Consider the following 12,675-nt stretch of genomic DNA (forward strand, 5'->3'; position numbering starts at 1 on the left):
AAGAAGTAGGGAAGCTCCAACAGAGACTAGCACGCTTCGTTACAGGATCATTTAATAATCGCGAAAGCGTTACGGAGATGATAGATAAACCCCAATAGAAGACTCTACTAGAGAGATGCTCAGTAGCTCGGTAGGGGCTTTTGTTGAAGTTTCGAGAACATACCTTCACCAAGGAGTCAAGCAGTATATTGCTCCCACCTGCGTATATCTCGCAAAGAGACCATGAGGATAAAATCACAGAGATTAGAGCCCTCACAGAGGCATACCGACAACCTTTCTTTCCACGAACAATACGAGACTGGAATGGAAGGGAGAACCTATAGAGGTACTCAAGGTACCCTCGGCCATGCCAAGTATGGATGTGGATGTAGATGTAGATTACACTGGAGGCATGTCAATGGGGAAGAAGCAGAGTAGTTCATCCCCTAGTTTCGTAGAAATTGTGTGCTGGTGAGACACCTCCAAGGTTGACCGTGTGTCTTAAAACAAACCACAAAAGTGGACACTGTTCTCTTTCATGTGGGCAAAGGGATCATTTGCTTTAGGTGCACTTTGAGCTAAATGGATAGTTGTATTATTCACATCACACATTCTGAAGACTACAGCGATGGCAATGGAATATATGTCTTAAATGCACTATGAAGGGCCACTGCATTTTGCCATAGGTAGGTGTTGCTCACATGCTTTTGAATGAAAAAAGGGGGAGGGGGGTCCAGCAGAGCTCGTAATTAATAGTTTCGTTGTATTTCGAGCAAAACTGATGGTATTTCGGGAAGTGCCACGGGCTGTCCAGGCAATCCAAGATGCTTCTTAAAAGGGCCCACCAAAGGACATTGACTCTTCAAATGCTCCGATTGATCCCACACTTTCAAACCCAAGGGTGGAAAAGCTGGCAGAGTGCATTAGTTATCTGTGTTGTTGTTGGTGGTGGTGGTGTATTTGTTAAATACTACAGAAGGATAGGCATCAGAGAAGTGGCCCGTCTTGCATAGCTTCAAAAAGAATTGTCTGTATTGTTAACTCTGCTTGAGAAAGGCCACCCATGTAAGGTTAAAAAATGTCAGGACAAACAGCATTAGAGTGACTGTTCCCTTTTTGATTTTAAATCAATGGTCTTAGTGTCTATCAGTGAAATGTGTAGAACATCTACGTATGGAATTTTATGACAAAATTAACTCATGGTAATGGAATAATTCAAGATAACACAAGCTTCTGGATGATTAGTTCTGATAAATTTATACTGCTTGGTATCATTAAAACCAGCATTTAAATGTGATTTAGAATATAACTTTTTTTAAATTATAGTTGTTAAGGTTGGTCACTTTGGTCCTACTTGTATACATTTGTATATGATGGCATAGTGCAATGACAAAATAGATTGGTGGGAGAGGCACAGAGACTGTCAGCTAGTAGAAGATAGACTGAAGGGTATGGAGGGAATACTGCCAAGTTTAACTGGTGACTGATATGGAGACAATATGGGGACTTCAGTGGGGACTTGAGTTAGTCCACACACACCCGTTTTAGGAGTAATGATGACCCATGGATTAGCAGATTGGGGACTTCTCTTTGTGACTTAGAAGGATCATGATATTTTAGGTTCTAGCAGGAGTGAATTTGGGCCATGGACTTGAAAATGTCAAAACCATCAGTCATAGAAGGAGCTGAGTTTCCCAAAATGTGTGTGTTTCTGAACATTGCTTTTTCCCTAGAGTATACTGCGATTTAGAAGATTTCTGTGTGGTTGAAGTGTAAGAGCCTTGAGCATTCAGTGGGTTCATCTCAGCTTGGAATACATACGCCAGTGGCATAATATCTGAGCAGTAAATGACAGCTTTCAGCCTGTTTGGTAAGTTGGCCATAGCTGAAGTGACAAGATAATTAATACCATTGGTAAACTATTTATATTAAATAAACAAGAGCAATTTAAACAGGTTCATGGTGTCAGGTAGTTGTATTTGCCAAATCCAACTCCAGGTACATATATTTAATTATAACATAGCTGCCAGGTCTGCTAGGACATTAAAAATTTGAGATCATCATAAAGAGAACTATTTTGTAGTGGTGTACAATCAGTCCTAGGCATAGTCTAATGTGTCAAAATTCAGACGAAATAAAACTGTATATTTACATTTCCTTCCCCAGGAAAAGTTGGAGCTCCTAATAGGGAATCATTAGTCGCAAGCTAGCATTTACAAATTTATGCATTTGCAACAATGCATTGGATGGAGGACCAGCAACTAAGCAACTATTATTTGTAACTGTGACAGAAACCTTAATAAATAACTTTTAAATCTGTCAATAGACTAAGAGAGAAGAACTACATAATTTGGTTTCAAAAATGGGAGTTACTATTTCTTAATCATCTAGGTTCTGTGGAAAACAAGTTGAAAATTTTGATATCTGCAGGTTTAGCATCTGTTGTTGTTGTGGTCTTCAGTCCTGAGACTGGTTTGATGCAGCTCTCCATGCTACTCTATCCTGTGCAAGCTTCTTCATCTCCCAGTACCTACTGCAACCTACATCCTTCTGAATCTGCTTAGTGTATTGATCTCTTGGTCTCCCTCTACGATTTTTACCCTCCACGCTGCCCTCCAATGCTAAATTTGTGATCCCTCGATGCCTCAGAACATGTCCTACCAACCGATCCCTTCTTCTAGTCAAGTTGTGCCACAAACTTCTCTTTTCCCCAATCCTATTCAATACCTCCTCATTAGTTACGTGATCTACCCACCTTATCTTCAGCATTCTTCTGTAGCACCACATTTCGAAAGCTTCTATTCTCTTCTTGTCCAAACTAGTTATCGTCCATGTCTCACTTCCATACATGGCTACACTCCATACAAATACTTTCAGAAACGACTTCCTGACACCTAAATCTATATTCGATGTTAACAAATTTCTCTTCTTGAGAAACGCTTTCCTTGCCATTGCCAGTCTACATTTTATATCCTCTCTACTTCGACCATCATCGGTTATTTTACTCCCTAAATAGCAAAACTCCTTTACTACTTTAAGTGTCTCATTTCCTAATCTAATTCCCTCAGCATCACCCGACTTAATTTGACTACATTCCATTATCCTCGTTTTGCTTCTGTTGATGTTCATCTTATATCCTCCTTTCAAGACACTGTCCATTCCGTTCAACTGCTCTTCCAAGTCCTTTGCTGTCTCTGACAGAATTACAATGTCATCGGCGAACCTCAAAGTTTTTACTTCTTCTCCATGAATTTTAATACCTACTCCGAATTTTTCTTTTGTTTCCTTTACTGCTTGCTCAATATACAGATTGAATAACATCGGGGAGAGGCTACAACCCTGTCTCACTCCTTTCTCAACCACTGCTTCCCTTTCATGCCCCTCGACTCTTATAACTGCCATCTGGTTTCTGTACAAATTGTAAATAGCTTTTCGCTCCCTGTATTTTACCCCTGCCACCTTCAGAATTTGAAAGAGAGTATTCCAGTCAACATTGTCAAAAGCTTTCTCTAAGTCTACAAATGCTAGAAACGTAGGTTTGCCTTTCCTTAATCTTTCTTCTAAGATAAGTTGTAGGGTCTGTATTGCCTCACGTGTTCCAGTGTTTCTACGGAATCCAAACTGATCTTCCCCGAGGTCAGCTTCTACTAGTTTTTCCATTCGTCAGTAAAGAATTCATGTTAGTATTTTGCAGCTGTGGTTTATTAAATTGATTGTTCGGTAATTTTCACATCTGTCAACACCTGCTTTCTTTGGGATTGGAATTATTATATTCTTCTTGAAGTCTGAGGGTATTTCGCCTGTTTCATACATCTTGCTCACCAGATGGTAGAGTTTTGACAGGACTGGCTCGCCCAAGGCCGTCAGTAGTTCCAATGGAATGTTGTCTACTCCCGGGGCCTTGTTCCGACTCAGGCCTTTCAGTGCACTGTCAAACTCTTCACGCAGTATCGTATCTCCCATTTCATCTTCATCTACATCCTCTCCCATTTCCATAATATTGTCTTCAAGTACATCGCCCTTGTATAGACCCTCTATATACTCCTTCCACCTTTCTGCTTTCCCTTCTTTGCTCAGAACTGGGTTTCCATCTGAGCTCTTGATATTCATACAAGTGGTTCTCTTCTCTCCAAAGGTCTCTTTAATTTTCCTGTAGGCAGTATCTATCTTACCCCTAGTGAGACAAGCCTCTACATCCTTACATTTGTCCTCTAGCCATCCCTGCTTAGCCATTTTGCACTTCCTGTCGATTTCATTTTTGAGACGTTTGTATTCCTTTTTGCCTGCTTCATTTACTGCATTTTTATATTTTCTCCTTTCATCAATTAAATTCAATATTTCTTCTGTTACCCAAGGATTTCTACTAGCCCTCGTCTTTTTACCTACTTGATCCTCTGCTGCCTTCACCACTTCATCTCTCAGAGCTACCCATTCTTTTTCTACTGTATTTCTTTCCCCCATTCCTGTCAATTGTTCCCTTATGCTCTCCCTGAAACTCTCTACAACCTCTGGTTCTTTCAGTTTATCCAGGTACCATCTCCTTAAATTCCCACCTTTTTGCAGTTTCTTCAGTTTCAATCTGCAGTTCATAACCAATAGATTGTGGTCAGAATCTACATCTGCCCCAGGAAATGTCTTACAATTTAAAACCTGGTTCCTAAATCTCTGTCTTACCATTATATAATCTATCTGAAACCTGTCAGTATCTCCAGGCTTCTTCCATGTATACAGCCTCCTTTCATGATTTTTGAACCAAGTGTTAGCTATGATTAAGTTATGCTCTGTGCAAAATTCTACAAGGCGGCTTCCTCTTTCATTCCTTCCCCCCAATCCATATTCACCTACTGTTTCCTTCTCTCCCTTTTCCTACTGACGAATTCCAGTCACCCATGACTATTAAATTTTCGTCTCCCTTCACTATCTGAATAATTTCTTTTATCTCGTCATACATTTCATCTATTTCTTCATCATCTGCAGAGCTAGTTGGCATATAAACTTGTACTACTGTAGTAGGCATGGACTTTGTGTCTATCTTGGCCACAATTATGCGTTCACTATGCTGTTTGTAGTAGCTAACCCGCACTCCTATTTTTTTATTCATTATTAAACCTACTCCTGCATTACCCCTATTTGATTTTGTATTTATAACCCTGTAATCACCTGACCAAAAGTCTTGTTCCTCCTGCCACCGAACTTCACTAATTCCCACTATATCTAACTTTAATCTATCCATCTCCCTTTTTAAATTTTCTAACCTACCTGCCCGATTAAGTGATCTGACATTCCACGCTCCGATCCGTAGAACGCCAGTTTTCTTTCTCCTGATAACGACGTCCTCCTGAGTAGTCCCCGCCCGGAGATCCGAATGGGGGACTATTTTACCTCCGGAATATTTTACCCAAGAGGACGCCATCATCATTTAATCATACAGTAGAGCTGCATGTCCTCGGGAAAAATTACGGCTGTAGTTTCCCCTTGCTTTCAGCCGTTCGCAGTACCAGCACAGCAAGGCCGTTTTGGTTAATGTTACAAGGCCAGATCAGTCAATCATCCAGACTGTTGCCCCTGCAACTACTGAAAAGGCTGCTGCCCCTCTTCAGGAACCACATGTTTGTCTGGCCTCTCAACAGATACCCCTCCGTTGTGGTTGCACCTACGGTACGGCCATCTGTATCGCTGAGGCACGCAAGCCTCCCCACCAACGGCAAGGTTCATGGTTCATGGGGGGGGGGGGGGGGGGGTTTAGCATCTATTTGCACCAATGACATACTCTGTTTTAACACAGTGGATGTCATTCCTATGCTTGGTGCTGAGCATGTGGACTTTCATGTTGCTTACAGAGATTACGGTTCTTAATAACAATGCACATAAAGGAAGCACATATTAGTAAGTAGTTGTGAATATTCCCAACTGCTAAATAACTTGCGACAAGAAGTTTTTGGACTTGCTCTCGAAATAATTCTAAAGACACTTCTTTGCACAATGTTTTGAGAAGGAGAAGAAATTCCAAGAAATAATCTACTTTCTGCCACTGCTAGTTATAGTGTACAGTATCACAGTAAACTACTCTGGCTGTACTTGGTAGGAAATCTGTAGGAGAGTAAAATTGACGAGGGAATCAGAGACAGTGGTTGTGTGTGAGTTGCGTTTGTTTGAATGTGTGAGTGTGTATATTGCCTAATTCAGAAGGAGGCCTTTTGGTTGAAAGCTTACTCGTCTACCAGTATTTTCGTTGTGTCTGTCTCTGACTCAATGTCTCCACTATACGGTGAGTAGCAGTCTATACATTTCATAATATTGTCATTATTACATCCATTCTTATGACCAATGAATGATGTCCACCAATCTCTCCATTCATCTCTTCGCTTATTCCTTTCTGGGGTGAGATGGCCAGTGTTGACCTAGATTGGTTCTCTAGATTTTAATCAAGTGCATGGTAAGTTGTTGAATGTTTCATGAACTGATAAATCTCTCGGTCTTTCGAATTTCATCAATTCATGTGCTACTAGAAGCAGTTGTACCTATCATTCTTTAGAGAAGACATGGCATTCACATTTCTCACCACAGGTGGCAGTGGCTGGGACTTGTCCTGTTGAAGAATAACATGCAAATTTGCCCGAAGGAAGGGCAGTATCCACAGCACAAAATCTCGCTCATGTAAAAGTCAGTGTTTAGATTGCTCACACAGGGTATATACGCGGACAAGGAAAAAAAAATTCCCAGATTTCCCAGTTAAAAATACACTTTCTCCCGGACAAAAATACACTCTTTCCATGTTAAATGACAGGATACTTTCCCTCAGAGCTGTAAAACTTATCAATCCTTTGAAGGGTTAATGTTTCATGCACTGGCTTGAAATTTCCGGCACGTTAGTAAACGACTGCGAGCGGGAAAAAAAAATCATATGTAGCCACAAGTACGCTGCATATTTTCATATTACAAAAGTAAAAATTCGAATTCCACCAAACTTGGCAAGTTACTTTACGAAGCATTGAAATCGAGTTTACGGTGCGCTTTTGTAAGTCAATCATAATGCCACGTGATCTCGCCAGCCAATGAAGGCAGGTATTCAAAGCACAGAACATGTGTTGTAGTCAGTCAACAGCAACATCACTGTTAAATAGCATGAACACATGAGTAGGAAAAGTTAATGGTTTAAATTAATATACAAGTGTGGCTGCAAGGGCAGCTACGCTTTCACTTATAATACTGGTCTCGAAGATCAATTAGCCAACAGAAAAGCTAAGGTTTCACATATAAATTGGTCTTTTTCTACGAGTGTTATAATCCAAGAGCATCGGAATTTCGTAAACCATACTAAAATACCCAATTCCACTTAAGTGTACATTCGTATGTCCAGATTGACAATGAAGTAGGTCCCAACCTGAAATTAAGCTTTTCAGTCTGGTTTTCGGGATGTAAATTTTCTTGGAGTATCAATACTGTATTATCTCATGTTTGATTCTTTATAATCATGGTGTTGAATGAAATAAAGACTTGCACCTGGTGGCCGAACTTCCCGAATAGGGGCCTCCCGGCCAACGATGCCATACGCTCATTTCATTTTATCGATAGTGACATACGTGCCAGAAGAAGAAAACGTGCACTTATAATCCAGAAAACAGTTGAAACTAGTCAACAGTATGGAACAAAACACTTCGTTTCAAATAAATTGACTGCCTCAGCAGGAAAGATTAACAACAACTAAATTTCTTTAGTAAACCGACGAAAATAACTTCACCGTTCTGCAAGGTGATTAATGCTTGACTGTTATAAACCTGGAATTAAAATAAAACCAAAAAACTGAAATGAGTAATGTATTTTAGCCTTCCATAGTTATGTGATTTATTTTATCTATGAAATCTATGAATTGATGGCTCCCGGCCACAAAACTCCATTTTGTTTTCATTTGACGTGAAATCTGTAAACAAAGACGAAATAGCAAAATAATTAAATGTAGACACTACGTCCCAGAAAAATTTTCCAGTTAGCATCTGGCTGCTTGCTACAACCACACTTCCAAGTAGCCAGAAGTGGGAGAATGCACTGTTCATAGGCGACTGGCATCTACTCTAATGAAGCTAACGTAAACAATTGTGACGTCACGCTCATCACAAGCAGTTTGCTGTTATGAAATATTGCGTAGTCTTTCGTCCTAGTGCATTTAACACATTTTGTTGTTGGCAGACATTTGCGTGTGCAGTTTGTTTTCTTGTAAATGGCGCATTTCCTTTGCAACTTTTTAAGTTTTACTTAATTTTTTTCTCCCATTTATGTTTTATTGTTGCAATATAATTCTGCAGTAGCGAGATAGAGTAATATTCTTTGTTAGGCTATCAGTTGTTAGCAATCAAAATTACAAAAATTTAATTGAAAAACTAAAACTCTGAAAAATTCCCGAAGTTCTAAAAAATTCCCGTGTTTTCCCGGTTTTTTCCCAGATGAAAAAATTCCCAGATTTTTTCCGTATCTCCCAGGACGTATACACCCTGTCACAATATATAATAATCAAAGATGCATGGTATATTCACTAATGTCTATCATACATGGCATTTGTCCACTAATCTGTTCAAGAGTGCTGACTGCTAAACTGGAGTAACCCAGGGGGATGTCCAACATATGTAATCATTGCTATATGACAGGAGCAAATATGACTTGCCAAAAAAACACTACAATATTTCACTCAATAAACCAATAAAGGGTCACACCATTAGCAGTCTGAAGTGTTTGTGGTTTCTGGAAGATGGAAGCTATCACAATTCCAAACAAGCTCACCAAACAAAAAAATTAGTCAACCCAAAAAGCAAACAAGCCTCTACCTGAGCATACGGAAGTAGCGATCAGTGAGACACGTTTCGATTGGACATAGAATGTTAACATGGGTAAACATAAGGACATGACAGAGTGGCAAAAAGGGGCAATTGTGACTGGCTATGCCAGTGACTATGTGGTGTGTGGAGTTGCTGAATTTGTTGGTGTTTCACGGTGCATTGTTCAATGTATCCCCAAGCAGTGGTGCGACACACACGGCCACAAAACACAACATGAGAATAGTGGTCGGAAAAAGACCCTGACAGAGGGAACAAAAGACAGTTCATGGCTTGTGAATCAAAATCACTTCCAAATCTGACAGGAATTACTGCAGGTAGAGAATAAAAGTCCATCCCTGCCTGTTAGTGAGAGAACATTGTGACGGTAGTGGCATGCAACGAACATTTGAAGTCAGTCGCCTCACTAGAGGCCACTGCTGACACAAGCACATAAAGATGACAACAGCACACTTCGTTGGGCTGGAAGAATGTGTGCCCCTATTGCATCTCAAATGGCCCACAAAATCACCTGACCTAAACCCCCCACATAAAATCTGAGACACATGCTGCAACAGTGGGAAAAACACCATCAGCATCCCTGAAATTTGGCAGAATTGCACAACCAAATCCAGTGAGTGGCATAACGTGGATGTAACATACCTGAACAACATTGTGGACTCCTTTCCTAATTGAATCCAGGTGGTTATCAAGTCCAGAGGCAGAATTACACATTATTAAATGATGTCTGTAATGATTTCTCTAGGGATGACTTTTTTTTTTTTGGTCCGGTGAGTGTTACAGAACTCAAGTTCACAGCAGTGCAGTGCCATCAACGCAGTTTAGCTCACACTTGTTTTGGTGTACAACTGCTGAGCAAACACTGAGGATAAAGATTTAACCAGTTACACATGGGAGGGCACTGTGCACGATGGAACCAGAGAAAGATGGTACCTTGCTCTTCCTTCAAGTACTTGTCTGCCAAATACTCTCACAGATATTACTGAAAAGCAAGGGGAAACTACAGCCACACCTGAGGGCATGCAGCTTTACTGCATAGTTAAATGATGGCATCCTCTTGGGTAATATATTCCAGAGAGGACATCATTATCAGGAGGAAGAAAACTGGCATTATACGGATTGGAGTGTGGAATGTCAGGCTGCTTAATCAAGCAAGTAGGTTAGAAAATTTAAAAAGGGAAATAGATAGGTTAAAGTTAGATATAGTGGGAATTAGTGAAGGTCGGTGGCAGGAGGTACAAGACTTTTGGTTAGGTGAATACAGGGTTATAAATACAAAATCAAATATGGGTAATGCAGGAGTACAAGTTTATATGCCAACTAGTTACGCAGATGTGAAGAGATTGAAGAACTGTATGATGCAATATAAGAAATTATTTAGATGGTTAAGGGAGATGAAAATTTATTAGTTATGGGGGACTGGAATTCGATAGTAGGAAAATGAAGAAAAGGAAAAGTAGTAGGTGAATATGGACTCGGGGTAAGAAATGAAGGAGGAAGCTGCCGGGTAGAATTTTGCACAGAGCATAATTTAATGACAGCTAATACTTGGTTTAAGAATTATGAAAGAAGGTGGTATACGTAGAAGAGACCTGGGGCCCTATTCTGAATCTTTCCGCCATTTTGCCAATCGGTTCAGTACGCAAACTCACCAAACAGTCTTGTTTTCGAAGGTGAGCCGCAACATTATTCTGTAACCATTTCGGAAGCTATGATGAATGGTCCTAGTGAACCAAAACATTTATCAGTTCTGCTCGCTCCAATCAATCAAAAGCAATCTGCCTCAGATCCGCCCATGTGCACTGCCGTGCCACAGTGGCACGAACCCAAAGTGGCTAGCAGCCGACACAGGCGGGCTATTCTCCACAGTACTGAAAAGTGTGATTAGAGTATGTAATACTGTTCAAATTTCGCTGACCATGTGCTTTCATGAAGGAATGATAATGATAGAATATTGACTGTGTTCTGGAAACTGTCATAAATGTCATGACATTTTATTCTCATTCACACTGATGTCTTGTTTTGGATTTTACGTTTTGGAATATGAGTTAGTAATGGAGTGTAGTACCACATTGTATAAATACATGTATACAAACACCTGAAAAATTAATCATTTTTTCTGTTTTCCGTTGTTCCTTAGTTGCTTCAAAATTCATGGAGGTACGTTATGTCTTTGCAAATAATTTGAAGGCAGTCTGTGTATTGCCATACATGTTTTGCTTCTTTTATTCGTGAAGCTGCTTCATAAATAAAAGAAGCGAAGCACATATGGCAACAAACAAACTGCATTCAATAAGTTGCACAGATGGAGCACATCTACACGAACCCAAAACATTGTTTAAGAGACAGGTTTGTAGCCTATCACCGACATTACTCAATCTGTATATTGAGCAAGCAGTAAAGGAAATGAAAGAAAAAATTGGGAGTACGAATTAGAATCCATGGAGAAGAAATAAAAACTTTGAGGTTTGCCAACAACTTTGTAATTCTGTCAGAGACAGCAAAACACCTGGAAGAGCTGCTGAACGGCATGGACAGTGTCTTGAAAGGAGGATATAAGATGAACATCAACAAAAGCAAAACATGGATAATGGAATGTAGTCGAATAAAATCTGCTGACGCTGAGGCAATTAGATTAGGAAATTTGCCACTTAGAGTTTTGCAATTTGGGGAGCAAACTAACCGATGATGGTCCAAGTGGAGAGGATATAAAATGTAGACTGGCTATTGCAAGGAAAGTGTTTCTGAAGAAGAGAACTTTGTTAACATTGAGTATAATTTAAATGTCAGGAACTCTTTTCTGAAAATATTTGTATGAAGTGTAGCCGCGTATGGAAGTGAAAATTGGACAATAAATAGTTTAGACAAGAAGAGAATAGAAGCTTTCGAAATGTTGTGCTACAGAAGAATGCTGAAGATTAGAAGGGTAGATCATGTAACTAGACAGGATGTACTGAATAGAAAAGGGGAGAAGAGGAATTTGTAGCATAACTTGTCTAGAAGACGAGATCCGTCCGCTGTCCATGGTAATCAAACACCCCGTTAAAAACAATGTCCCACCTTTTGCAATGTCCAGAGGGGTCATCACGAATCGCGGTGACTTCAGTGTAATTACTGTCTTCGAATGAAATTGTTATTTCTGTTCGTTTCATTGCGTATTTCTTTTAGTTACCTCCTGTACTACATAGAAGCAGCTCTTTCTCTGTACTGTCCAAGACTCATTGACCTATCAAACAACAGAAACTCCAGGTTGGAATCTCAACAATGAAAGGAAAAAGACAGATAGCTACTTACCATAAAGTGACACACTTAAGTTTTAGACTTTCACAATTACAACGCCCTTACACATGAGTTCCTGTGTAACTTATGTACCCGCTGTCACCAACTCCACTTCCAGACTGCAATGTGACTGGTTTACTGCAGAAACTTTTCCAGCTCCTGTCAACAGCAGGCAAAGCTGTCATTGAACTGTAAAGATGATACATGTTAGGGCTCAACGGCAGCTTCTCCTGTTGTTGACAATAGCTGGAAAAGTTTCTCCAGTGAACCAGTCACATCAGAGTATGGAATTGGGCTGGTGACAGTGGGTACACAAGTTACATAGAAGCTCATGTGTAAGTGTCTTATAATTGTGACAGTCAGCAACATAAGGTGTCATCTTTAAAGTAAGTAGCAACATATCTTTTCCTTACACTGTTGACACTCATCAAGCTATGTCACTTGGCAGTGACACATCAAAGTAACCTTTAGGTTCAGCACAGCTTTCTTTTTCCACCATTAGTTTTGCACCTGAGCCTGACTTTCATGTGTGTTACCTGTTCAAAGCTCAGTACAAATAGGCAATATTAATCCCATAAAATACAATTAT

The 12,675-nt window shown here is 40.0% G+C and overlaps 1 protein-coding gene across 3 annotated transcripts in view; it reads right to left on the bottom strand.

Moving 5' to 3' along the window:
- Positions 1-12,675, bottom strand: part of LOC126188035 (tyrosine-protein phosphatase non-receptor type 23-like) — a 185,776-nt gene that overhangs the window by 84,952 nt on the left and 88,149 nt on the right. The gene's annotated exons all lie outside the window — the stretch shown is intronic.

This window comes from Schistocerca cancellata, chromosome 5 (genome assembly GCF_023864275.1).
Source record: "Schistocerca cancellata isolate TAMUIC-IGC-003103 chromosome 5, iqSchCanc2.1, whole genome shotgun sequence".
NCBI classification, from domain to species: Eukaryota; Metazoa; Arthropoda; class Insecta; order Orthoptera; family Acrididae; genus Schistocerca; species Schistocerca cancellata.